The 25,350-nt window shown below is 40.0% G+C and overlaps 3 pseudogenes; all 3 read left to right on the forward strand.

The window, feature by feature from the left end:
• The first annotated feature begins 16,538 nt into the window (after positions 1-16,538).
• On the forward strand, positions 16,539-17,559 carry LOC143626633 (dehydration-responsive element-binding protein 1A pseudogene; annotated as a pseudogene).
• Positions 17,560-20,038: 2,479 nt separating this feature from the next.
• Positions 20,039-20,755, forward strand: LOC143628188 (dehydration-responsive element-binding protein 1A pseudogene; annotated as a pseudogene).
• A 3,279-nt stretch (positions 20,756-24,034) lies between these two features.
• LOC143628177 (dehydration-responsive element-binding protein 1A pseudogene) lies at positions 24,035-24,984 on the forward strand (annotated as a pseudogene).
• The last annotated feature ends 366 nt before the right edge of the window (positions 24,985-25,350 follow it).

Genomic DNA, 25,350 nt, shown 5'->3' on the forward strand with positions numbered 1-25,350 from the left:
AGGGTCCAAATACGTGGTTAGTTGGTGGTGACGTGCGCCGTAAACGTGTCAGACGTTTCGTGTGATCGAGGTGCTACAGTTGCCTTTCATGTCCCCTCGCACAGCTGTCTTGAACACGTGTCGCGCTCGCATTGGTTTGCACCTGCGAGTGGGGGCGCGTCTCTGCTCCGTGGCAGTTCCGTTACGTTTTCATGTCCCCTCAAACAGTGTCAAGGACACGTGCCGCGACCACGTTGGCTTACAGCTGCGAGTGGGGGCGGGTGAAATCCGATCAGTTGCCAAATTTCTCTCTCCTGGGCCTATAAAAGCAGGCCCTTAAGAAATTTTTTATCTTCATCTTCATTGTTGCAAATTTTCGAATTTCTGCCTTTCATATTCTGATTTGAGTGTATTCATCGTTTCGAATCCTCGATTATCTGCTGCTGCAGTTGTATGTCTGATAGTTCAGACTCCTCTAACCCCTCAATCACCTCTATTGCCTCTCGAAGACGCCGTGTGAAATCTGTGGTGATGTCGACATTGAAGCAAAAGGGCAAGGGGAAGAGGGTTGTTGAGACCACATCGGAGGAAGTAGGGAGGACCAAGGCCACGAAAAGGTGGAATGAAATCCCCTGCAAATTGAGGCAGGCCGATCTCGACAGCCTCATCTCGTCACAGGGTTTTCCCCCTGTGTTTGGCTGCATGTTGCCTGTGGCCGGGCAAACGGCGGCGGACCCGCCTCCCGGCTATATTTCACTGTACACCCATTTTTTCACCCACTGCAACATTCGTCTTCCGATGACAAGGTTTGTAGGCGCGGTGTTACGGTTTTTCGGGATTCATATATCCCAAGTCCATCCGTTTGGACTCGTGCGCATGACTCATTTCGAGTTCATGTGCAAATCACAGCGCGAGGAGCCCACCCCTCGGCGCTTTCAATTTTTTTACAAGCCCAAGATCCAAGATTCTTGGATCTCCTTTATTCCTCGCAGTCAGAAGGTTAAGTGCAGCACCGTATCATTCAAGAGCCTTCATGACTGGTCTGAGAGGTTCTTCTACATCAGGGCTGGTGTAATCCCCATCCGCATGACGATGCGCGCGATCGATTCTGCGCCCGCGGATGCGGATGTTATTAAGAACCCAACCGGCGCCTGGGTTAAGAAACTGACCGCCGAACCATCCCCCGCGAAGAAAATTCGCGAGGAGGCGCTGGTGGGGGTCGGCATGAGTAAGCTGTGGGCCGACAGCGCGCTTGAGCCCGTTATCCAAGTCGACGGGTTGTGTAAGTTTATTTCATTGCTTTATTTCTTTTTCTGCGCGAACATGATTCTTTTTGCTGATATCACTTGACTTGTTTTTGTGCAGTCACCAAGGATTATATCCACGCCGCTTATGATGATCAAGTGGAGGGTGGCTACGTCGCGCTTGGCGCTGGGGAGGTTGGTTTCCCAGATCGCTTCGATGACATATTCATCCCTGTGGATCTGGAATTTGATTTTGATAGCGACGCGCCTGGTAAGCCTTCGCACTTATGCTTATTCCTTTAGAATACCAAAATTTATTAACAGTTCTGTTGCTTGTATTTGCAGATGCGCTCGAAAACTACGAGCTGGAGCTCGCGGAAGAGGAGGAGGAGGAAGAGGAGGCGCCCCTACTAAAACGCAAAGCTAAGGGGAAATCTGGCGCAGGGGCCAGTAAGAAACAGAAGAAAGATGACACCCCTGTCGCTTATCCCCATGCTCAAAAGAAGGGACATGAGGAAACCCAGGTGTTTACCACCAAGGTTTCTTTAGCTTCCCTGCCCGTGAGAGTGGGCAGACCTCCTGTCCACTTGAGGTATGCTGGCGTGACCTCCTCCCTTCGCGCGGCTGAAGAGAGAAGCAGTGCCGCGGCTGCGACTGGTATACTTTGCTTATCCATAATGGTTCGATGAGGGCGATTCTGATTAAATCTTTTCGCATTTGAATGTTTGCAGGACCGGCGACGGTCGCAGATCAGCCGCAGGCGCCACAAGGTGCTGAGGCTGCGCCGGGGGCTGCTTCGAAGTCCCCTGTTCTACCCTCAGAAAAGGGTAGAATGAACTTTATGGCGATGTTCGCCGCGCGAACAGAATTGCGCCAAGGTATGTTTTGCACATTTGTCTTCTGAATTTTTTCTTTTGGACCCAGTCATAAACCATTTTTCCTTGTTGATTTGTTCATAGGAGTTGTAGCTGGCGTACAAGTTGCTGGTAACACTCCTGGCGCCGTTGCCGGCGCCGCTGGTTCTGCTCCTGCTCCTGCTAGTGCTGAGTCTCCCCTTATTGGGATTACAAAGGAGCAGGAAGCCGTATTGCGCGCCGAACTGGCGACGCCGAGACCTCCCTCGCCTCCTCCTACACGCAGCCCTCCCCGCGAGACTGGTTTGGAGCCCTCCAGGTCGCAGGAGAAGAGGCCTATTGAAGAAGATGAGGAGGATGAGGGGGTTCAAGCTGAAGACTCCTTGGGAGACCGCGCCAGCCCTGCGATGCCACAAGACTTCGCAGCGCAGACTTCTGGTGGGGCTGGCGCTGACTTTTCTGCTTCATCCCCGCAGGTATGTTTTAATTTGTTGCTCCGCTGCGCGTACCTCCATATAAGTATGTTTTATGACTTAGAACATTTCTTGTGTTTTGCAGGAAGGTGACCACGTTTACCGCCCGAGATGGAATATTAATGAAGACAGTTCCTTCCAATCCATGGGCGTATGCGAGGACTTCTGGGCTCATGCCGTGCCTCCTACTGAAAGGAGGTATCAGGAGGAGCGCACCCGCGCGGACTTGCTGAATGACCATATTTTCGCTGGGTCGGCTTTCTTTGCTGCTTCCCAAGAGCTTCATCGTGATTATATTAAAGTACGCGATGCTCTTGTGGAAGCCCAGCGAGAGGCTAAGGTGGCCGCCTGGAACCTTTCTGATGCTCGCGCGCGAGCTGAGAAACTCCAGGCGGAGCTCAGCGAAAACCGAGCAAGTGCCAACACCGCCTTTATTAAGCGCGGGCATGAGCTCCAAGCTGCGCGGGACAAGCAGCAGGTGGCGGAGGCCGAAGTTGCCAAGTACGCGCGGAGAGTGCGTGTCTTGGAACAGCAGGCGGAGGCGCGTGACCAAGCTATCGTCCAGAGTATCACTGAGAAATCATCACTGGAGAGTGAGGTTGCGCGCCTGAAGAAGGAGTTGGCGGCCGCGCAGGCCGATAGAGATGAGGCCTTGGCAACGGCAGCGTCTAGCCAGGAAGCACTTGATGCTGCGCAGGCGGAGAAAGAAAAAATTTTGGCGGCAGCAGCGTCTGATAAAGAGGAGCTAAAAAAGACCAAGGAAACTGTTGAGTTATTAAACTCCCAGGTTCCTGCCCTCGAGACGTCTGTTGCTGGCCTCGCGCAGGATCGCCAATGGCTGGTGTCACAGGGCATGACTCGTTGCGCTTTGGCGATGAAATATTCTGCCGAGTTTCAAGCCCTTGTGATGGACTGCAATGCTGCCGCGCGCTTGGTGGGTCGAGCTGAAGGGTTTACGGATGGGTATGAATATGGCATGTTGAAGAAGAACCCATCCGAGTACCCTTACAAGAGCGACGCGGCCTGCGCGGACATGGCCGCGGTGGGGGAGAAGTATATGAATACTCCCATCCCCATCCTTATGCAGGTACCTTGACCTTAATGAGTTTTTCTTGATTAATTTTCCAAGTGTTTTGTACTCAATACTTTTCTAATGATTTGCAGATAGCTGCGCTTGCTGACCAGCCCGACCTCGGCGCGCTAAAGAAGTTGCTCGATGAATGCGAGAGGGCTGGTGGCGATGATGGTGGCGCGGGGGATGTGGCCCCTGCCAGCGGCTCTGGCGCGGCGAAAGAATCTGCTCCTGACACCGTCGTGATAGAAGACTCCATTGAGGAGGAAGAACTTGACTATGGTCAGTTTGGAGATGAGGAGCGGGCCGCGCCAGATGCTGCGGGAGATGATGAGGGTGATGAAGTGGCTGACGTCGACGTGGAGACTTGAGAAGCCCTTCATCTTTCTAATTTTTTTTTTTTTTGTTTTCTGTTATACTTGTAATTTGTAACTCATCACACTTGTAAATTTCAATGCTATGGAATGAAATTTGTTTTCCCTTTTTCACATCTTGCGCATTTCCATTCATCTCTTCATGTTTGCTTGTATAGATATAAGATATGCTTGCACGTTAAAATAAGAACAAGGTTGTAAGGAAATTATTTACTTAACCATAGTCCTATTTTGTAAGTGGTTTCGCAGTATCTTGTTTATGCTGACACGCGCGATGACTTTTCACTATTCCTTTTTTGCGCGTCGTTGTCGCGCGTTTTTTATATGGAATTATGAATTTTAGCCATTACATGTCAGCATGTGTTACTCAGATATCCACTATGATTCCGCGCGCGACCTCGACCTGAAACCTTAACAACTATGATTTGGCATGTACTTTGCCTTAGTTGTGTTTAGGGATTTTTATGATCGGGCTGCGCGGGATGTAAGATGGATGTTTGTGAGTGTTTTGAGCTAAGGCTCTTTGTTTTGGGCTAAGGCCCTGACGTTTTTAGAGTTAAGACTCATTAACGTGTTTGAGCTAAGGCTCGTAGGTTTGGGCTAAGGCCCTGACGTTTTAGAGTTAAGACTCGTTAACGCGTTTGAGCTAAGGCTCCCGCATGTATGTTTTACTTCGTTTTATTTTGTTTTGAAGTCAATATAGTGTTGTCATATTGCTCCAAATTAATAAAGGAAGTGTGAAACATGTATGCAAAGGTAATAGAACAAATATTGAAAGATAGCGCGAATCATCATTCATGATGGCTTAAAAGCCTTGATTACATATTCGAATTTCTACATGAAGCATTTTCTAAGCTGTGCTGCGTTCCACGCGCGCGGTATCTTTTTTCCATTCAAATCTTTTAAAGTGTACGCGCCTTTCCCCAATTCTTCTGAAATTTGATAAGGTCCCTCCCAATTGGGGGACATTTTTCCTGGGGGTATCGCGCGGCTAGCTTCATTGTTTCGAAGGACAAAATCATTTTTCTTGAAGTGGCATTCTTTAACGCGCTGATTATAATATTTTTCCAGCTTTTTCTTGTATTTGGCTTCATTGATGATAGCCGCTTCTCTGCGCCCTTCAAGCAAGTTGAGGTCCAATCTTCTTTCGCGCTCGTTATCAGTCTTGCTCATCATGAGTACCCTATGGGATGGGTATCCAATTTCTGCTGGGATCATAGCCTCTGTCCCATAGGTTAGGCTGAACGGGGATTCGCCATTGCTAGTTTTGCTTAATGTCCTGTGCGCCCACAGGACATTAGGTAATTCTTCGACCCAAGAATGGGATTCTCCCTCCAACCTTTTCTTCAGCCCATTTAACAAACTTTGATTCGCGCGCTCCACTTGGCCATTCCCCTGAGGGTGGTAGACCGAAGTGAAGATTTGGTTGATGTGCAATTCTTTGAGCCAGCTGGATATCTTCCTGTCAGTGAATTGTTTGCCATTGTAGCTCACAATTTCCATAGGAAGGCCAAAACGGCAAATGATGTGGCTCCAGATAAATTGCTTCATCGCCTCAGCTGTGATTTTTGCTAGTGGCTTGGCCTCAACCCATTTTGTGAAATAGTCTACCGCCACTACAAAAAATTTCACCCGCCCTTGCGCTTGCGGCAGGGGCCCCACAATATCAATGGCCCATTTGTGGAAAGGCCATGCGGAGGTTACTGGAATCAAGTTGTTCTTTGGCCGCATGGTGTTTGGCGCGTAGCTCTGACATGCCTTGCATTTTTGGATTTCTTTTAGCGCATCCAAGTACATGCCTGGCCAATAGTAGCCTGAGCTCATTGCCTTGGCAACCACCATGCGCGGGCCGGCGTGTATTCCGCAGATTCCTTCGTGAATCTCCCTAATCACATAGCTTGCTTCTTCAGCATCCAGGCATTTCATGAGCGGTCCAAGATAAGAGCGTCGATATAATGTACCCTCAAGTAGTTCATAGTTCTGCGCCTTGTGTCTTATCTTCCTCGCCTGTGCGCGATCGTCCGGTAACTTCCCCTCCTTCAGGAATTCCATTATTGGAGTTATCCAAGATGAAGGGGTTTTATGAATTACAATGACAGATTGCGTTTGCACTGACGGGTTGCTCATCACTTCCACCCTGACATCTTTGCCAAAGTGATCAAAATTAGTTGATGCCATCTTACTCAACGCGTCAGCGGACTTGTTTTCGCTGCGCGAGATGTGTATGATTTTGAAGAAGTCAAACTGCTCAACGAGCTTTTTTGCCTGCTCTAGATATAGAGGCATGGTGTTCTCCTTGGCGTCATAAAGGCCGTTGACCTGTGCGGCTACCAAGTAAGAATCAACATGGGCCTCTAGCCTTTTTACTCCGAATTTGCGCGCAATGCGCAGACCAGCCAGCAGGGCTTCATACTCAGCCTCATTGTTGGTACTCTTGAAGTCCAACCTGATGGCATAAGTATATTCATGATTATCAGGGTCCACCAGTTTGAGGCCTGCGCCGGACCCTTCGCTGTTGGAGGCTCCATCAGTGAATAGCCTCCAAACATCTTCTTCATCATTTGCTCGCGGAGGGTCTACCTCGCGCTGAGCTTCTTCAATCTTTCCCTCTGGGATTTCCGTGATGAAATCCGCTAAAACTTGACCCTTTATTGCTGGACGTGGCTTATAGGTGATCGTGTGTTCACCTAATTCCAGCGCCCACTTTGTCAGCCTTCCGGAGAGCGCGGGGCGTCGCAAGACTTGCTGGATGTTGTAACCAGTCAGAACTTCAATAGGATGACCATTGAAGTATCTATGAAGCTTGCGCGACGCGTGTGTTAGTGACAAAACTAACTTTTCCATGATGGAATAGCGCGTCTCAGGGTCTGTCAGCACCCGACTCACATAGTATATTGGCGTTTGGATCCCCTTGCGATCCACCAATAATACTGCACCGATGGCGCGGTCTCCAGCTGACAAGTACAATGTTAGGGTTTCGCCAGGAAGTGGAGCTGTGAGCGCGGGCAGCTTTATGAGACATTCTTTTATCTCACTGAAAGCTTGCTCAGCCTCAGGCGTCCACTTGAATTGGCTCTTCTTCAAGCAGTTCCTCAAAGTGTTAACGAATGGAGTAGATTTGCTGGCGTGGTTCGCTAGGAACTTGTTGATTGACACCAATCTACCATTCAGCTTCTGAACCTCCTTCATGGTCGATGGTGAAGGCATGTCAAGGATGGCTTCCACCTTTTCAGGGTTCACCTTGAAACCATCCTTAGTGACCATTACACCAAGAAATTTCCCCTCTTCCGCGCCGAAAGTACATTTGCTCGGGTTGAGCTTCATGTTGACTTCCGTTAAGCGCTGAAGAGTTTCCTCGATGTCTTTGAGCATTTGTCTCTCCTCCCTGCTCTTGATCACCAAATCATCAACGTAGACCTCTAGATTTCTTCCGATTTGTTCACTGAAAACCGAATCCATAAGTCTCTGATAAGTGGCGCCCGCATTCTTTAAACCAAAGGGCATTTTTGTGTAACAAAAAACACCCTTGTCGGTTCTGAAAGCAGTCTTGTCTTCGTCTTGTGGTGCCATTTGAATCTGGTGATAGCCTTTGTAGGCATCCAGGAAACATTTGAGCTTGAATGGCGCCACGGAGTCCACCTTTGCGTCGATGTTTGGGAGGGGGTAGCAGTCTTTCGGACATGCTTTGTTGAGGTCCTTGAAGTCAATACACATCCTCCATGACCCGTTACTTTTCTTTACCATCACAGGATTGGCTACCCACGTCTGGTATCGGATCGGGCGGATGATGTTTGCGCGCAACAGGTCCTCAACTTGCTCATTCATGGCCTTCGCCTTTTCATCCCCCATGATTCTCTTTTTCTGAGCAATTGGCTCCACCGACTTGAACGTGTTAAGAGAATATTGCGCCAAGTCTCGCGGGACCCCAGTCATATCGGAGTGTTGCCACGCGAAGACCGACGTGTATTTTGTGAGCAACCTTTTCATTCTCAATCTCGTTTCGTCTGAAATGGTAGCGCCAATTGTGACCATTTGCTCTGGGAATTTTGTGTTTAAAATCCACTTCTCTGGCGCATTGTCCGCCATTGGAAGTTTCATTCTCCCTTCCCGCGGCGTACTTGTCACTGCGCACAAATGATCGCGGTAAACAAATGTTACGCCTGTTGGTGTAGGGAACCCCAATGCGCCGTGCGCTGGCGACGGTATAGCATTAAATTGGGCAATCGTTCCCCTACCCAGGATCATATTGTGGCATGACGTGGTGGGCAAGACCAAGAAGTTGACAACTTCGGCTCGCTTGTGCTCATCATCCCCCATAGTTAGTTCAAACTGAATTTGACCTAGGGGATGGATGATTTCATTTGAAACACCACAGATTGGTGCGTTCACAATTTCGAGCCGCGCTTGGTCCGCCGGGTCTAACTTTCTGAAACATTGCTCATACATAATGTCAGATTCGCTTCCAGTGTCCACCAGGACCTTTGACACTTCGTAATGAGCAATGTGTGTGGTGATGACGAGAGGGCTGCTGATTGAAGGGCCTCCCCTGATTCTTGGGAAGATAACTTGCTGCTCGCGCCAATCTCCGTGAATTTGCGCGCTTCTCTTTTTTGATGTCTGCCCTTGTCGTCCCCCCTCAGCCACACAGATTCTTTTGTATTTCTTGCTGGCAGAGGCTCCTTCCGGTTGCTCATCTTCTATTCTTGGGTTTTTCACCAAGTGAGCCAGCCTGCCTGATTTTACATCCTTCTCGATCGCATCCTTTAAATGATGGCATGCGTCGGTGTTGTGGCCCGGGGACCTGTGAAATTCACAATATTTGCCACTGTTTTGCGGTCCCTTGTAGTGTAGTTGCTTGGGGGGCTTGAATTGGACATTCTCAGTACTTAACACCTGTGAAGGTGTTTTAGTGAGGGGAGTCCATATTCTTGGCAGAGGTCTGCTTGGATCTCTGCCGCCCTCCCTCTTGTCACCCTCCCCGCGATTACGAACATCTTTTTGGGGCTGGGGTGAGCTTGGTTGCGCTTGCTTTTCTGCGGAAGAAAAACTTGTTGGCTGCAACCTGGACCATACAGAGTTCTGTTTGGCCCTCTTCTCTTTGCTGCGCGGTGATTCAGCCTGATGCGCTCTTTCTCTTGCCCTATCTTGGGCAATCTGTTTTTCATTTCTCGCGAAAACTCGCGATGCCTCCATTAACTTGGCCCACGTGGTGGGCATGCCATCTTTGCTTACGAGAGCTCGTCGTAGTTGATCACTGCGCGCGCCTTGTATAAAGGCCACGCGCAGGAGTTGCTCGGTTATACCTCCGATTGCCAGAGACTCCTGATTGAACCGAGTGATGTAATCTTCAATCGTTTCATCATTCCTGCGTACGCAGTGCATGATGTCATCAGGATCGCGCGTGTGCCTGCGCTGTTGTACGAAGTGGGCTTGGAACTTTCTAATAGTTCCTCGAACCCATCAATTTGCCCAGTCGGCAAGCTCTCGAACCATACCCGCGCCGCGCCCGTTAGGCAGCGAGCAAACATATGACACCATGTTGGCATCGTCCAGCTCTCTAGGTTTCCCGTGTTGTAAAAACCTTGCAAGAAATCGTCTGGATCTGTCGTGCCGTCATATTTACCCAAACCACTTGGCATCTTGGTCTTGTGCTGGATGGGAGCCTGCGCGATGCGCGCAGTGAACTTTGAGTGTTTCACCAAGATGGCTGGTCTGTAGGGTGTGGTTACGTCCACTTGCCCTCTGACCGGTGGGCTGTACGGCATGTGCAGATCCAGATCGGCTCTGGCTCCAGGCGCCATGTTCACAGGCGCGCGGAGCTGTGAGCCTCCTGCATGAGTATCCCGCGTCTTCCTCATGCTATGCACTTCTTCATCACTGAACTCAGTGTGTGCAGTGTGAACAGAATGTCCTTCTTCCGGCGCGCGCGGCCTTTTTGTAGTCTGCTTATCAAACGCTTGCCTTTGTGTTTGGTCGGCTTGCTTCTTCTGTTTGACCATTTCATTGTACTTTTCCATCAGACGCTGCTGCTCGTTTATGAGCCATTCATTCGGATCATTTGTTTCTTCTTCTGGACCCATTGGTCCTTTCTGTTTCGCGCCGGCCAGATTTTGTAACGTGAGATCGTCTGGAGGAGTTTCAGTCTAGCCGTGAGGGGTTGTGACGAAGGGACGGTTGCTGGTGGTACGCGTAGAATCACGCGGAACCCTCAGAACCTGCTGTCCGTCGTTAACACCCTCACGTTCAATATCCTCCAGAGCTTGATCAACGTTACGAACGCCAGAAACCATGGTGATTGATTTTTTTTTTATGTAGATCTGATGAGATCTGATTGCCGATGTAACAGTGGATGGCGCCAATGAAGAAACGTGGATCTACTCACTGGTAGCAGATCTACTTTCCTCGGGTGTGATTATACTATTTCACCGATGGTTCTTCTGGATCTGTGTTCTTCCACCTACAAAATGAACAACGCCGTTACTTACCCCTCAGAAAGGGACAGAGGGGTCCTCTTTGGGGTAACCCTCCGGCGTGAGAATAAGTATATGTAGGAGAAGATGATAATGTGTGAGTAAGGGAATTTGGAGAGTATTGCTTAATAGCTGAATACTGTATGTTACTCTGTATGATTATGTGATTGAATATGCTTCAATGTGAATCAATGTGTCTGTAACTGTGTACGTTATGATGTATTTATAGTGCTAGGGTTTCCACTGATTGAGCTGAGACCAAATTAGGGTTTTGTTGGCCTCCTCCAATCGATTTGCGCCACGTGTCCCTGGAGACACCTGGTGCTTTTTCATTGGTTATGATCACGTGGTAACCCATGAGTCATGCTGAGCTGTCCACCTTTCATTTAGCAGCTGTCAACATCAGCATATCCTTATTCCTTAAAAAGATGCCTTCTGGAAGGTTGTCTGACGTGCACAATCAAGGTTGCCCTAATCCTGATTTGGATAAGGACGAGGTTGATTATGTGCATGTGTGATATGCGCCCATCCTGAGGATGCGCGAGGTCTTCTCTTTATTCTCACGCGCAGATGTGATACGCGTCACGCGCGGATGCCCCACGCGCAGATATGGGTGGGCATGTATGATGCGCGAGCATGTGATATGCGCCGCGCGCGGATGCGCCACGCACGATGTGATATGCATAAGCATATATGATGCGTGAGCATGTGATACGCGCGAGCATATGTGATGCATGAGCATATGTGATGCGTGAGCATATGTGATGCTTGAGCATATGTGATGTGCGCTGTGCGCATAAGTTTTGGCTTTGTGCCTTGATAATATCTTTGATTTCTAATGTCTTGTATATATCTTGTGGGTTGACCCGCCCCGCTCGATGTTGAGGCGGGTACATACCTCTTCAAAGCCCTAATCCCCAATGTCACTAATCTGTTAGAATTAACTAACATGCAGCATCCTCTAACAGTCATTAGTAAAAGACCTTCTAACCACTTGTTATTTACTTATCAGTATTGAACCCCAAGTTTGACAACTTATACACGACTGGACTTAACAATAATTAATAACTTAATTGAATAAAGGCATCATTTCATGTTATAAATGGTGTTAAATATATAAACAAAAGTAATTAATAACTAACGAATAAAGGTAAGACAGAAATTAATTCAAACTCATCTTTTTAATACCAAGGTAATAAAACTTGAATAGAAGACATGAAATAAGAGTAATCATAATTCATTAGCTTTTTTATTTGTTCAACAGTTAAATGAAATAAATTATGTGTTAATTTGCAGGATTTAGCAATTTCAGTTATTTCATATAAAATCTACAAATTAACCCATCTATCATTGCCACCAACGTCCGCCGGAAAGTGGTTCTCGCAACGTACAATCAAAATGTGGACTTACCCAGATCGGTGGTGCATCAGTAAGAAAGCCTTTCTTTTCTAATTTGTCACTGATTCTTGGAATATTTTTATTTCTTAATTACTTTTTATTTGATTTTGGTAGGACAGTCGGTAAGTGCCAAGACTATGACATAGAACTATAATTGCCATTAGCCTAATCAAAAAAGGTGTTTGATTCAAAATAGACCCTAGCTCTTATCACAAAAAAAAATTACAAATAGAAAGACGAACAATAAGCATATGATTTAGTTGAAACACATAAAAATTAAGCAAGAAATTCATATCTATAAAAAAAGGAAAAGAAAAAAAAAATAGTACCTTTTGTATCTTCGTAGGAATGTAAATATTGAACCTTTTGTAAAACAAAGTTCTACCTTCAGCTCCAAATATATAAAAGTTGTGTGCACCAACAGTTTAGGTGTTTGGAAAAACATTATTTTTAAATGACTTAATAGTTTCACCTTTTTAATATTTATTAATTATTTAATATCTGTATTTTAATTATAAGATAAAGACAACTATGGTGTTTGGGAAAACATGATTTTTTATTATTTTTTTCTTAATTAACTTCATATCCTATTATTATTGAATCTAAGACTTCCTGCCAAGAAGTATAAGCTTCTACCAATTCCTTTTTTTAATATAAAGATGTTAACAGAAAAAAATAAATCAGCATACATTAATTTTGTTCAATTTAATGATTAAAAGATTCAAATGTAGTAAATACTTAAATGTTTTAGTTTGTCTTTGTTTTTAATTTAACATTAATTAAAAAAGGAATTTCTATTGAGTAAGTTTAATTTCGTCTATTAATTTTGTTCCCTAAAACTCATGGTGCTTGAAGAAACCATTAATTGATTCAATAAATAATTATTTAATATTTTGTTCTAAGAGTCAATTTATTTTGTAAATGGAAACAAAATGAGAATGATGAAAAGGATATGTAGCCCAAATAAAAAAACCAAACAAAAAATCATAACTCCAATTTAATAATAAAGCGAAAAAAGTAAAACACAAAAATGTTTTCACCGTCTTTCTCATTCTCAAAAAAAATAATAATAATAATGTTGAGTGAAAAATATCATTATGTCTTTTCGTTTATAATTGTGTTTTGTTTTTATTAAGTCATTTATTATTTCTATTTTCTTTGACATTGTGTCCATTTTTGTATTTTAACTTTACCTTTTGTTGTAATTGCTAAACATTGTATACTATGAAGATTGAGCCCTTTAAAATCACACCTAAACCACTTTAACACCCCACCAAAGTGTTCTAATTACATGTTAAATATTAAAGTCTGCTATAAAGTTAATGTAATCAATCTTTAATGCTAATTTAGTGGAAAATAATAAAAACAAGAAAATTTGGGAAACCGAGCTATCTGTGACATTAATATATCGTGGGTGTAAATTGAGAGGAAAACACATTTTATCATGGCTCAAGCATATTTAATGTTTTATTAAAAAAAACATAAAAAGTATAGAAGCATTACTAAAGTTATTAATCAGCTACTTTTTTTATAATAATCCTCAATATAATAGATCATTTTATATCATAAATCATACTAATATATATTAAATAAAACTTTTTTTTAACGACCAACTAAGTAACGCCGGGTACTCCGTACGCGGCCCCCATTGGCTAAAGAGAGCCCGAGCAGGCCACTAGTCCGGACGGACGAAGCCCCTAGCGGTCCACCTATTGAGGGATTCACAGGATAAAACCCGACCCCCACACCCGCCAAATGGCACAACAGCGAGGAGCCGGTAAAACCGGGTGAGATCAGGACTCGAACCCTGGCAAGCCATGGTCATCCCTCATATCTCCCATATAAATTGGTGGTAGTGAAGTTTGAGCCTCCTACCTCTCACTAGTAAAGAAAGTGCTCTACCATTGAGCCACAACCAATTTATATATTAAATAAAACTTAGTGGGGTAATTAAAAATACATATAAATAGTCAATGAGCGCTCAACTGTCGATGAAAGAAAGTGAAGGTTTAAGTCAGAGACTACAATGTCACAGTTTTAATCCGATCTCAACCGCGTTTTGCCGCAATGGGATTTCGGACGGCGGATTATCGTTAGAACTAGAGACAAGCGCGGTTTTCGATCGCGAGTGTATGAAGTCACATTTTACTGTCGGCTACCCCGAATAGACGAGGTTTATTAGTTGGTTGCTAAAAAAAATACTTATAAATCTACATATTTATCAATGATGTGACTTAAAACCTTAATCACATGTGAAAACACATTTTTATATAACATAATACCGCTAGATCATTTGCCTTTTGATTTTCAATTTATGTTTAATTCATATCGAATTTTATCTATTAATAAAATATTTTTGATCTTAATTTAAAGACATATGAACTCAATAGAAAAATTGTTTAGATTAAGCATAATTATCCAAGCATTTTATATTAAGACATATACAAATTTTATTATAAACTTATTAACAGAATGTAAACTTTATGCCCCATATAGTTGTAAATGGAAGATCCTTGTTAAATATTAATAAAATATTAATAATAAAATGCATTAAATACTTTAATTAATAGTAAAGATACACTACAAAACATTAATTAAAAACTTTATAAAAAGAATTTATATTAAAGACTTTAAAATTAATGTTTAGTCAATGTAAAATGCGGCAACAAAGGAAAAGAACCAGATTTATTTATAGAAAGAATTTATATTAAAGACTTTAAATTAATGTTTAGTCAATGGTTTATGCGGCAACAAAGGAAAATAACTAGATTTAGGGCATTCTCAGCAGGTCCTTCATATTATTGTGAATACGTTCTCTATATTATATAAAGTAGTTACAAGTAGTTGTAAGTGAAGAAGATAGAGAAACTTTTGTTAATGGGTAAATTTGAAGAAAACACTGTTTATTCTCTAAATTTTATAGAGAAGAAGAAAAAATATTGATAAAAGTATAAAAGATAATAATTAATTAACTGAAAACGGAGAGAAAGCGTAATAATTTTTAATGTAATATAAAGATTCAGGAGTAAACTTCATCAACATTAAGTGGATTGTTTAGAATGTTTTAGTTGACAAGAACACCATTTGGGGGTCGAAAACGATAGACTCCACTATTGGTTTTAAGCGATTGGCGAGCACCTTTGACACTACCTCCTAATGAAATAAGGTGAATGAAGGAATCCACAGCCCTCCTAATGAAACCGATTTAGAATGTTAAGAATATCTTGTTTAACAATATCCCAAAATTTTGATGAATTAAAAATTAAAACAAAAGGATTACTCGTTTCTACGGTCTCAAACTGCATCTTAGATTCTTAGTACTACAATGAAAAATATGTCAATAAAAATTAAAAAAAATATGTATGAAAAGTTTAACTGGTTTATTATTATATATAACATTTACAAAGTTTGGTGCCGCTAACTGCCGACTGTGTCACTTGGCGGCACCATGTTGGCCCATGAGTTTTGATTTTTTTTAGTTTCGGTACCGTGACAAATATAATGAAAACTGAAAGAATTCACATAGATTTATTTAGGTCCCAAATATCAATTGTTACCCCCGATTAGATATTTTAAATCATTTTTTGAATATATACAAAATTTTGGATCATTGTGGTATAACTGGTACTTGTAATCAATTTAACACGTAGTTGCAAATATAGGTAATCTTTGTGGATATATCTATCACTTTGGCCTGGTGGTAGGAAGGTTTGGGTTCTTTAGTGGAGACTTAAGTTCAATTCTCACGTGTGTCACTTTTGGTGGATTATGACAATAAATGATTTGAGCTAGGTCTTGTAAGTTTGTAAGTTCGAATCACGAGCCCACTCAGGTTTCTTCCCACGACCTATTACGCTAAAGAGTTTTGCTCTTGTGGCGGCACATACCTGGGGGTATGATTTTCCGGGGGAACGCTCAAACCAAACTTGAAGCAACATGGGCCTGGTTAAGATAACATAGTCTGACCAAAGCGGGTAATGGACTCTCTAATTTAGGTAGTACGGTGGGCTAAAAAACACAATAAAGTCTTAATTAAGTGTAAGCCTAAAGCCTTAACTTGTTTTCGTTATCTCACGAGCCACCACTGGGTGGGCGATTCATCATATCAAACTATCAACTCGGTTTCTGTCGTAAAAGGTCGGTCCTTACATGCCAACAAACACATTTGTGCGCTAGTTTGGTATTTGTAGGGTTGTCACACTTTGATAAATATCCTTCCAATGGCACGAAGTGAGTGAACCTGTGCACCCTCTGGTCTGTTCATAAAAAAACGTGTTGTAGCAATGTACGACAATAACCCTTTTTGAATTTGGTAGAAAAGAAAAAAGAAAACTCAAATGCTTGTATTCTAATATAAGTATGAGCTCAGTATCGAAAATAACGATACGGGAATCTCAAAAATGGGTACCAGTACGGTACCAGTACCGAACACAAATTTGGTAAAATACAGGTACCATACTGATCTCAAAACATTAAAAAATAGATGCTAAATTGATACTGACATTACTCGATTCAATATAATACCAGTATTTACTCGATCTCAAATATTATTTCGTTAATATCCTAATATGCAATTCTTGTGGAAACATAAAAATATTTTAAGGAATAAATAATAATAATAATAATAATAATAATAATAATAATAATAATAATAATAATAATAATAATAAAGCATCCACCGCGGGCTGCACCCGGTTTACCACGCCTTCTTCTAACCTTCCTTGCTATCTATCACACTACACACTCTTAACGTGTGTTCACACACATAATATACTAAAACCACTAACATGTATATATATATATATATCAATCAACATTTGCATATCATAACACTCCAAACTCAAACAATCACTTCACTCATAATAAAAAAAATATTCAAGCACCACCTTCTTTTAGTGCAAATTTCATTAAAACAACTAGCAAGTCGTTAGAAACCAAACAGTCAAACAATACACCTATGGACACTTTCATCGAACCACATTACAATGGAGACGGTGCGGGTTATCCAGAAGTAGAAGTAATGTTAGCTTCAAGAAACCCGAAGAAAAGATCCGGGAGAATAAAGTTTAAGGAGACTCGACACCCGGTTTACCGTGGAGTGCGAAGAAGAAACTCGGGTAAGTGGGTATGTGAAGTGAGACAACCAAATAATAACTCAAGAGTGTGGCTTGGGACTTATCCCACTGCTGAAATGGCAGCCAGGGCTCATGATGTTGCGGTTTTGGCAATGCGGGGGCGGTCCACGTGTTTGAACTTTGCTGACTCGGTTTGGAGGCTTCCGGTACCCGAGTCTAGCAATGTGAAGGATATACAAAAGGCGGCTGCTTCTGCAGCCGAGGCGTTCGGGCAGGATGAGGAGGTTGTGGTGGAAATGAAGGAAGTGCCGGAAGTTGTGTGTTATGTTGATGAAGAAGTGATGTTTGAGATGCCTTTGTTTCTTGATAGCATGGCAGAAGGACTAATGGTGCCCCCACCTCAGACATTATTGGGGCATGATGTGTTTTTGGATAATGTTGAATTCTACATTGATAATTTGTCTTTGTGGAGTTTTTAGGTGTTTTAAGTGTGTGTCCTTTTTTAAATAGATTTATTTCTCTTAGTATTGGTGGTTTATACTTTATACCACTTTTACACAAGTGTAAAATAATGCTACATAAAAATCTTGGGCTAAATTATTCATACAGAATAGACCAGGCTTTATTTATGTTCGTCTGTTAAACTTTTGTCGGACAAACAAATAATACATGACTCACGAACACAAAATTGGAGGATGCGTTCGTTCATTAAGGAAATAAACTTATTCGTGAACACGAATAAAGATAAACAATGTTTTACTTGATTTGGCTAATTGATAATGATATCATAATCAACACTTCGGTCCAGCTACCAAGTTATTGTTTTTGCTTTTTAACATTCATATTTGAATATTAATTAATATATAAATTAATCACATAATTCTCATATATATTTTTTGTTATATACAAGTAGTTAATAACTTTGCTTAAATCTACATGACAAGATTAGAAAAGCCATTAAAATATATAACAAAAAACCTTTGATGAACAAACACAAAAAAACAACAAATATTTGTGAACATAAACGGACGTTAAGGAACACATTTTCGAACGTTCACGAACGCAATTGACATACATTGCCTTTGTTCGTGTTTGTTAATTTTGCTAATCGAACAAAAATTCGTGTTCATGTTCATTCATTTATTAAAGGAATAAATGAACACAAATGAATTTTCTGCCATGAACAACTTGTCGAATATTTGATTCGTTTACAACCATATATAAATCTAGAGATAACTTACACTAATAATCTTCAAACTTTTTTTTTACATGAGAAAATAAGATGTAATATAACAAATTATTAATATCAACAAGCTGGCCCCAATGTAAAAAAGAAAAAAGAAAGAAGTAGACAATGATAATCTTTCACTTTTTATGTTTTAACTACAGCTAATATCGATGTATGTTCAATTATTCTGTGATCACAACTTCTCAACACTCAATATTCCTCGAAAATTAAATTCGAGTAGCTACTGCCAAACGATCAACAATGGTACTTGACATCCCTTTCGTAGAATGGCAAAACATAGATCACCGAAAGTCTCATGTCATTGAATTGTTCAGCTTAAAGCATCACTAAATCTTGGATTAAAAAAACTATGCCTTCCATGGTGACTTACATAGCATCATTGAGTAAATTAGAGCATTCTTAACCCGTTCTCTTTCACTATCTCTATAATTACACTAAAAAACACTATATTTCTTTATATTGTTTAATTAAATAATATTTGTTTATAATTTTATCAATACAGTTTTTCTTTTTTTCCTTAACTCAACCAATCCAACAAATATTAAAAAATAATTATGTTTCCCCAAATTATCAAAAAGTCACTATATTTTTCTCTACACCCTATAATTTACACTCACAATTACTCACAACCCCACCCTATAATTCCAAACTTCCCTCACATAATTATTGAGGACGGGCTGAGAATGCTTTTAGAGACATATACGACCCGACTGTTCATCTTCGTTTCCCAATGTGACTTGCCCTATATAAATGGAGATAACACATATAAAAAGAAGGTATTGTAATTTCAATATCACATACTCCAACATTTTTATTACCACCAAACCAACACCGAGGGCACAAAAAGGAGGCTTGGTGAAACGATAACGTAAATGGACCAACATTACTACCTCTAGAATCTTGGTCCGGTTTCTGATGGATGAGTGTCGAACACCATTTTATAGGATAACTGACCGGGATTCAAACCTTAGAAAAAAAAGGCTGGTGGACATAGTTATCATAATTCATATCATCGACAAACTTTACAATCATCGTAGCTTACTAGCGAATCACCAATGGCTCATTAAACTAAAAAAACTAATTGAAAGGAATTTGACAGTATCGTTGGTGATATCCTTATTATGACCTTTTTAATAGAAAATTTGTGTCGGTGATATCATATCCGCAATTTTATCCTCATATTAGGAACATATTAATATAATAAGGATATTCAAATTAAAACTTAAGAATTATTAAAGCGTAGCTATTAATTTTTTATTTAACTTAACATTAAGAATTTAACCAAGCGCAGGAAAGAGCTCAGTACCAAAAATGTTTGGTTATGTACCTGTACCACTGTAGGCAAAAATTTAATTAAGTGACACTATTATCAATCCACATTTCTGAAAAACTTAGTACTAGTACCTAGTATCATTTAGGCATTTACACATCCCAAACATAGCACAAACATTTTAATATACTTGTAACTTAAAGGAATACAAGTTTATTTTATTTTTTGAGAATTTGGTAAAGTTCCAAGACCCTCATAGTACCACTTGGACTCTTGAGTGGTAATACTTTTCCGTCACGTAGACCCAATCTTCACCTCCCATGTGAACTAGAAAAACTGTCAATATCAATCTAATACATTAAAATCCAATATTTTGGTCAATTTTCCATCAACTTACTAATATATATATATATCCATCCCCCCTGGCTGGATATATATACTATAACCCCACCACACTACACTTACCCATGTTCACACACGCATACAAATAACTATATATATCACACCAAAACAATTCACTCACAACTCACAACTTATTTACAAACTTCAACTACAAACTCAAAACAAAAAATAACTACCTATGGAAATTAATAATCAACTTGAAGACTGTAGCAGCAGCACAAGCGGTGTATCAGGTTACTCTAAAGACGAACTAATGCTGGCTTCAAATAACCCGAAGAAGAGAGCCGGGAGGATAAAGTTCAAGGAGACTCGGCACCCGGTTTACCGGGGAGTAAGAAGAAGAAACTCGGGTAAATGGGTTTGTGAAGTGAGAGAACCGAATACGAAGACAAGAGTGTGGTTAGGAACATATCCCACTGCCGAAATGGCGGCCAGAGCTCATGATGTTGCGGTTTTGGCTATGCGAGGGCGGTCAGCGTGTTTGAATTTCGCTGACTCGGTTTGGAGACTACCCATACCTCAATCTAGCAATGTGAAAGATATTCAAATGGCTGCGGCCAAGGCCGCGGAGGCGTTCGGAGAGGCGGATGATGCGGTGGAGGTGGTGGAAACAAATGAGTTGCCGGAAGTTGTGGTTTATGATGATGAGGAAGAGGTGTTTGGAATGCCGGGGTTTATTGCCAGCATGGCAGAGGGATTGATGGTGCCTGTGGGGTATGCTAATTTTGTGGATAATGTGGATTTTTGTGTTGACTTGTCTTTGTGGAGCTTTTAAGGTTTTTTATTTTCTTTTTTTAGATAGGTTTGTTGTTTATTTTACTTTCATGGTGATGGCTTATTGGCTTTAACCTTTTTGTATGCAAGCCAATGGAGTATATAATCAATTATTATTTCAGGTATGAAGTAAAAGATTAGTATTAACAAAAGAATAATATGAAAGAATATTGGTGACAGCTTTAATGAATTGTATTAAGAATTGTGTGTTGGGATGATAATGAATACATGAATGGTATTTTTTTTAACAATTCGTTTCAAACTACAGCAAATACTTGTGTGAGTTTTTCTGAAGTATGATATTAAGCGCCTGCACTAATTTTAGTGTTCTAGACTTGACTAACCTACAGAAACACCAATATTAAAAAAGAAACTCACAATTATGGGAATACCCCTTAAGTAAGGTTAATATTCCAAGTGTTAACCATCATATCCATATTTCATTGAACCAGAAGGGCAATTGTAAATACATGGCCTGACCCAATCATACCAAATACGAACTTTAATTGTGTGAATCGAGTTGATGATGAATATATGAAAGGTTGCAATATTTGTTATCTTGATAAAGAACTTTATTAGAAATCACGAACATAATGGGTCTTTTTTAAAATTAAATTGAAAACATATATTCGCAGAAATAACTATAGAATGCAATGGCTTTTACTTTTTTTGAACGACTATCTTCAGTATCATTAGGAGGTTGTAAATCGGCTTGCGGCCAACCCCGCTTTGAAAACCCCAAATAGTTTCTCACAAAGGGCATAACTTCTTATTCCCGGCTCCTCCCCGCATCCTAGGAGTAACTTTCCCTAATGTTACCACTTGACACCAGTTGTGTAACAACAAAAGTCGAAATCCTCTAGGGTAACACTTGCAAGATAATATCCTTGTTTAGCTCGGATTCAAACTGGCGACCTCCCGAAGAAAGTCTAGTTGTATTGTTTTTATATATGTATTTTTAATGGTATTGAATTTTTATTATATATCCTTTAAAGACATTGCAATTTTACTATGTTAAGTGATGCGCCGTGATCTGAATTATACATAAGTTATATAAATATTTACAACATTTTAATTGGTTCTTATTTAGATTTTACATGTTACCAAGAAAACAAGCCGAATTTGTTGAATAAAAGTTAGTTTTTACCGAGTATTACCTAAATTTGTTCATATATTATTGATTTTATAGCTTGCTATTAAGTTATACATGAGATAGAGAATTTCTAATGGTCGACGAGCATAACTTCATATCCTTTTTGTGTGTTATATTAGTCTCGGAAGTGAACTAGAAAAAGGAAATAAAAAGGCGATGATGTACTTGATTTTAATCACGAATGAATGAGCAAAATAAAATGGAATAAAATTGTTTAATAGTCGTATCAACATGATTGCAAAAAATATGAGTTGGAAAAAGGCATTAAATGTACTGGACAAAGATGAAATGGATGTGTGGACGGGGAGGATGATATGAACTTTCTATTTTTATGTTTTAAGTATTAGTGTGTTCATAACTTAATTAGATGAAAATATCTGGACTATACTATGTAATTTTTATTTATGTTTTACAAGATATTTATGTTTATAAATTGGTTTTTTATGCTTATGTCCAAAATATAAATTGTTCAAGTTAATGTAAACTTGTAAAATTTTAAAAAATATAGAAAAAAGGGATTATGGATCAAATGGTATATATCAGCAGCAACAAGCTAATGCCTTTTCTTGATGACATATGCATTTGGCTATTGGGCGACAACACTTGATGACTTGGCATTGGGTTTTAGCGCAGACATCCGACGATGACATTTGAGCTGTAGCGGCAACAATTTTCGACTTTACCAACAATTTTAACTAGTGGCAACGAAGAATTAATAGCGGCGACATTTTAGTGGTGAAAAGGTGCCCGAATTGCCTTTGGCGGTGATTTTCTGGGTTACTGCAAATTGTTGCTGCTATTGCTAAGTGGCATTTAAATAAGTCATTTATAGAAAAACTTGTGTATTTTCGTTCAAGTAAACCAAGCTATTTTTCACCTCTTCACAATATTGATCAGTAAAATTTAAATACCATCACGAACAAATAATATACCATATCTAACTCAAATTGACATCAAGTTAACTCGTTTGAAACTTTGAATATAAACCTAGTTAATTAAACAATCACTTCATGTTGACTAGTTCAATGTTATTTTACTAGGTTGTTATCCGGCGCGTTTTGCCGGGAGTAACTGTTCTGTGTTGGTGACACCCGGATGTTGTTTCCGTAAGTTGGCGCGAATTCGATTGTTATCAGCAACTTTCTTTACGGTACCAAAACTAAACCCAAAAAATAATTAATCAAACTAACGTATTTAAAACAAATTAAAAAACCAATGATCACACCCCATTACTTTTTCATTGCTTGATTTAGTATGAAATCTATAAATACAAGGCTCGAATTTGAGACCTTCTAGTTGCTACCATATATAGCAATAACACCATAGCAACTTCCTTTTTCATTATCTTGTTACTTTCAAATGAATAAATATTAAAAGTGATTTCAAGATAAAAAAAAATAAAAAATAAATAAATAAATAAAACCTTAATGATTGTCACATGATAGCCACTAATTAGACCACTACTATAGCTTCAAGTTTTCTTTTATATATAGAATAACTAACTTTTATCCCCCTATTACGGGTTTGTTTTATATTATTTATTTATAATATTTGTACATTATTTTGTATCTTAATTTTTTTATTGTAAGAAAGTTAATAATATACTTAAGGGTTTCAAAAATAAATAAAATGTTATAACCCGATTTAAAAGTTGTCCGGGATTGATGAGACACGTGACACATTTTTTTACTATAAAATTGTTTCTTAATTATAAATAATATCATTTTTAAAAACATAAATATTCATTTTTTGTATATTCCGATTTTATAGGATTTTATATCAAATATTTGGTAAGATTATTTTTAATTTAATGAGATGTTATAACCCGTTTAAGGGCTATCTGGGTTTGATGAAACTCATACACGTGAATTCGGATTAAATACATGAGAATTCTCCATTTACAAATAAAACAATATAATAACTTGAGAGAATGTAAAGAGCAACCAAAAACTTTTAAAAGTTTCTTTTGTATATATATATAACATAATTTTGTATCAATATAACTAATAATCAAGTATAGTTTGATATATTTTAAACACCAACCTTTAGAAAATATCTTTGCTAATATTCAAGAATTTAATAATGATTTAAGGATAACATATTAACACACCCATGCTCCACCAACATACGTGTCAAACATATAAATAAAGCCAAACGACAACCATCTAGTTAACCTTCCCAGTTCCCACCTTCTACTTACCTTCCTATACCACCAATCACCACCTTTAATCCACAGCCTGACACAACACACTAGAGTTAATTACCAGTGTTCACACACGCTTACAAAAAACTATATATATCATCATTCATACATCAATCACACCAAAACAATATCCACTCAAAACTTGCAACTTTCAACTACAAAGTACAAACTCAAAACAAAAAAAAAAAACCTACCTATGGAAAATAATATTCAACTTGAATCCTCTTCACCTTCTGACTCCAGCAGCACCGGGTACGCCGAAAATGAACTAATGCTCGCTTCGCATAACCCGAAGAAGAGAGCCGGGAGGATAAAGTTCAAGGAGACTCGACACCCAGTTTACCGGGGAGTAAGAAGAAGAAACTCGGGTAAATGGGTTTGTGAAGTGAGAGAACCGAATACGAAGACAAGAGTGTGGTTAGGAACATATCCCACTGCCGAAATGGCGGCAAGGGCTCATGATGTTGCGGTTTTGGCTATGCGAGGGCGGTCAGCGTGTTTGAATTTCGCTGACTCGGTTTGGAGACTACCCGTACCGCAATCTAGCAATGTGAAGGATATACAAATTGCGGCTGCCAAGGCAGCCGAAGCTTTTGATCAGAAAGAGGATATGGTGGAGGAAACGAATTCGAATCCTTCCAAACACATTCCGACCGAAAGTTTTGAAATTTCTGAACCCTATATCGTCGACATGTCGTCAACAAAACATGAGCTATACCAAGGACATGGTATCACAGAAGTTGTGGTTTATGATGATGAGGAGATGTTTGGAATGCCTGATTTTATTGCCAGCATGGCAGAGGGATTGATGGTGGCCCCACCTCAGACAGTGGGGAATGCTAACTTTGTGGATAATGTGGATTTTTGTGTTGACTATTCTTTGTGGACTTTTTAGGGTTTTTCCTTTTTAAGTAAGAGTAGATTTGTTGTTTGTTTTATCACTTTATTTCATGGTGATGGCTTGAACCTTTTTGTACACAAGCAAATGTATAGCATATATCAAGGCTCAAAATACAAAGATTATTTAGTAATGAAAGATTGTGATAACTAATTTTAATTCGGTTAAATTGGACTTGAGTATTTAGATCAAAGATGAAATAGATCATTTTTAAAGATGAAAACGTTTCAAGAGAGAACAATGTAAAGGAAGTTATTTACACTAACTAATCATGTATTTTTACCTTATTATTTAAGTTTAGTGCACCGTATTTTTTTTATTTTGCCGTTGTACCGTTGGTAGCCTGATTCAGTCCTACCTTATACTTTATAGAACTTAAATTGTGCAAACCATGCAAGTTGATAGACATCGATCTGAATAATACGTTGCTAAAGGAATGACTATCATAGACATATCCATCAA

This window comes from Bidens hawaiensis, unplaced genomic scaffold (genome assembly GCF_021521415.1).
Source record: "Bidens hawaiensis isolate Kalapana, Puna unplaced genomic scaffold, B.hawaiensis_p1.1 tig00000458_1, whole genome shotgun sequence".
Taxonomy (NCBI): Eukaryota; Viridiplantae; Streptophyta; class Magnoliopsida; order Asterales; family Asteraceae; genus Bidens; species Bidens hawaiensis.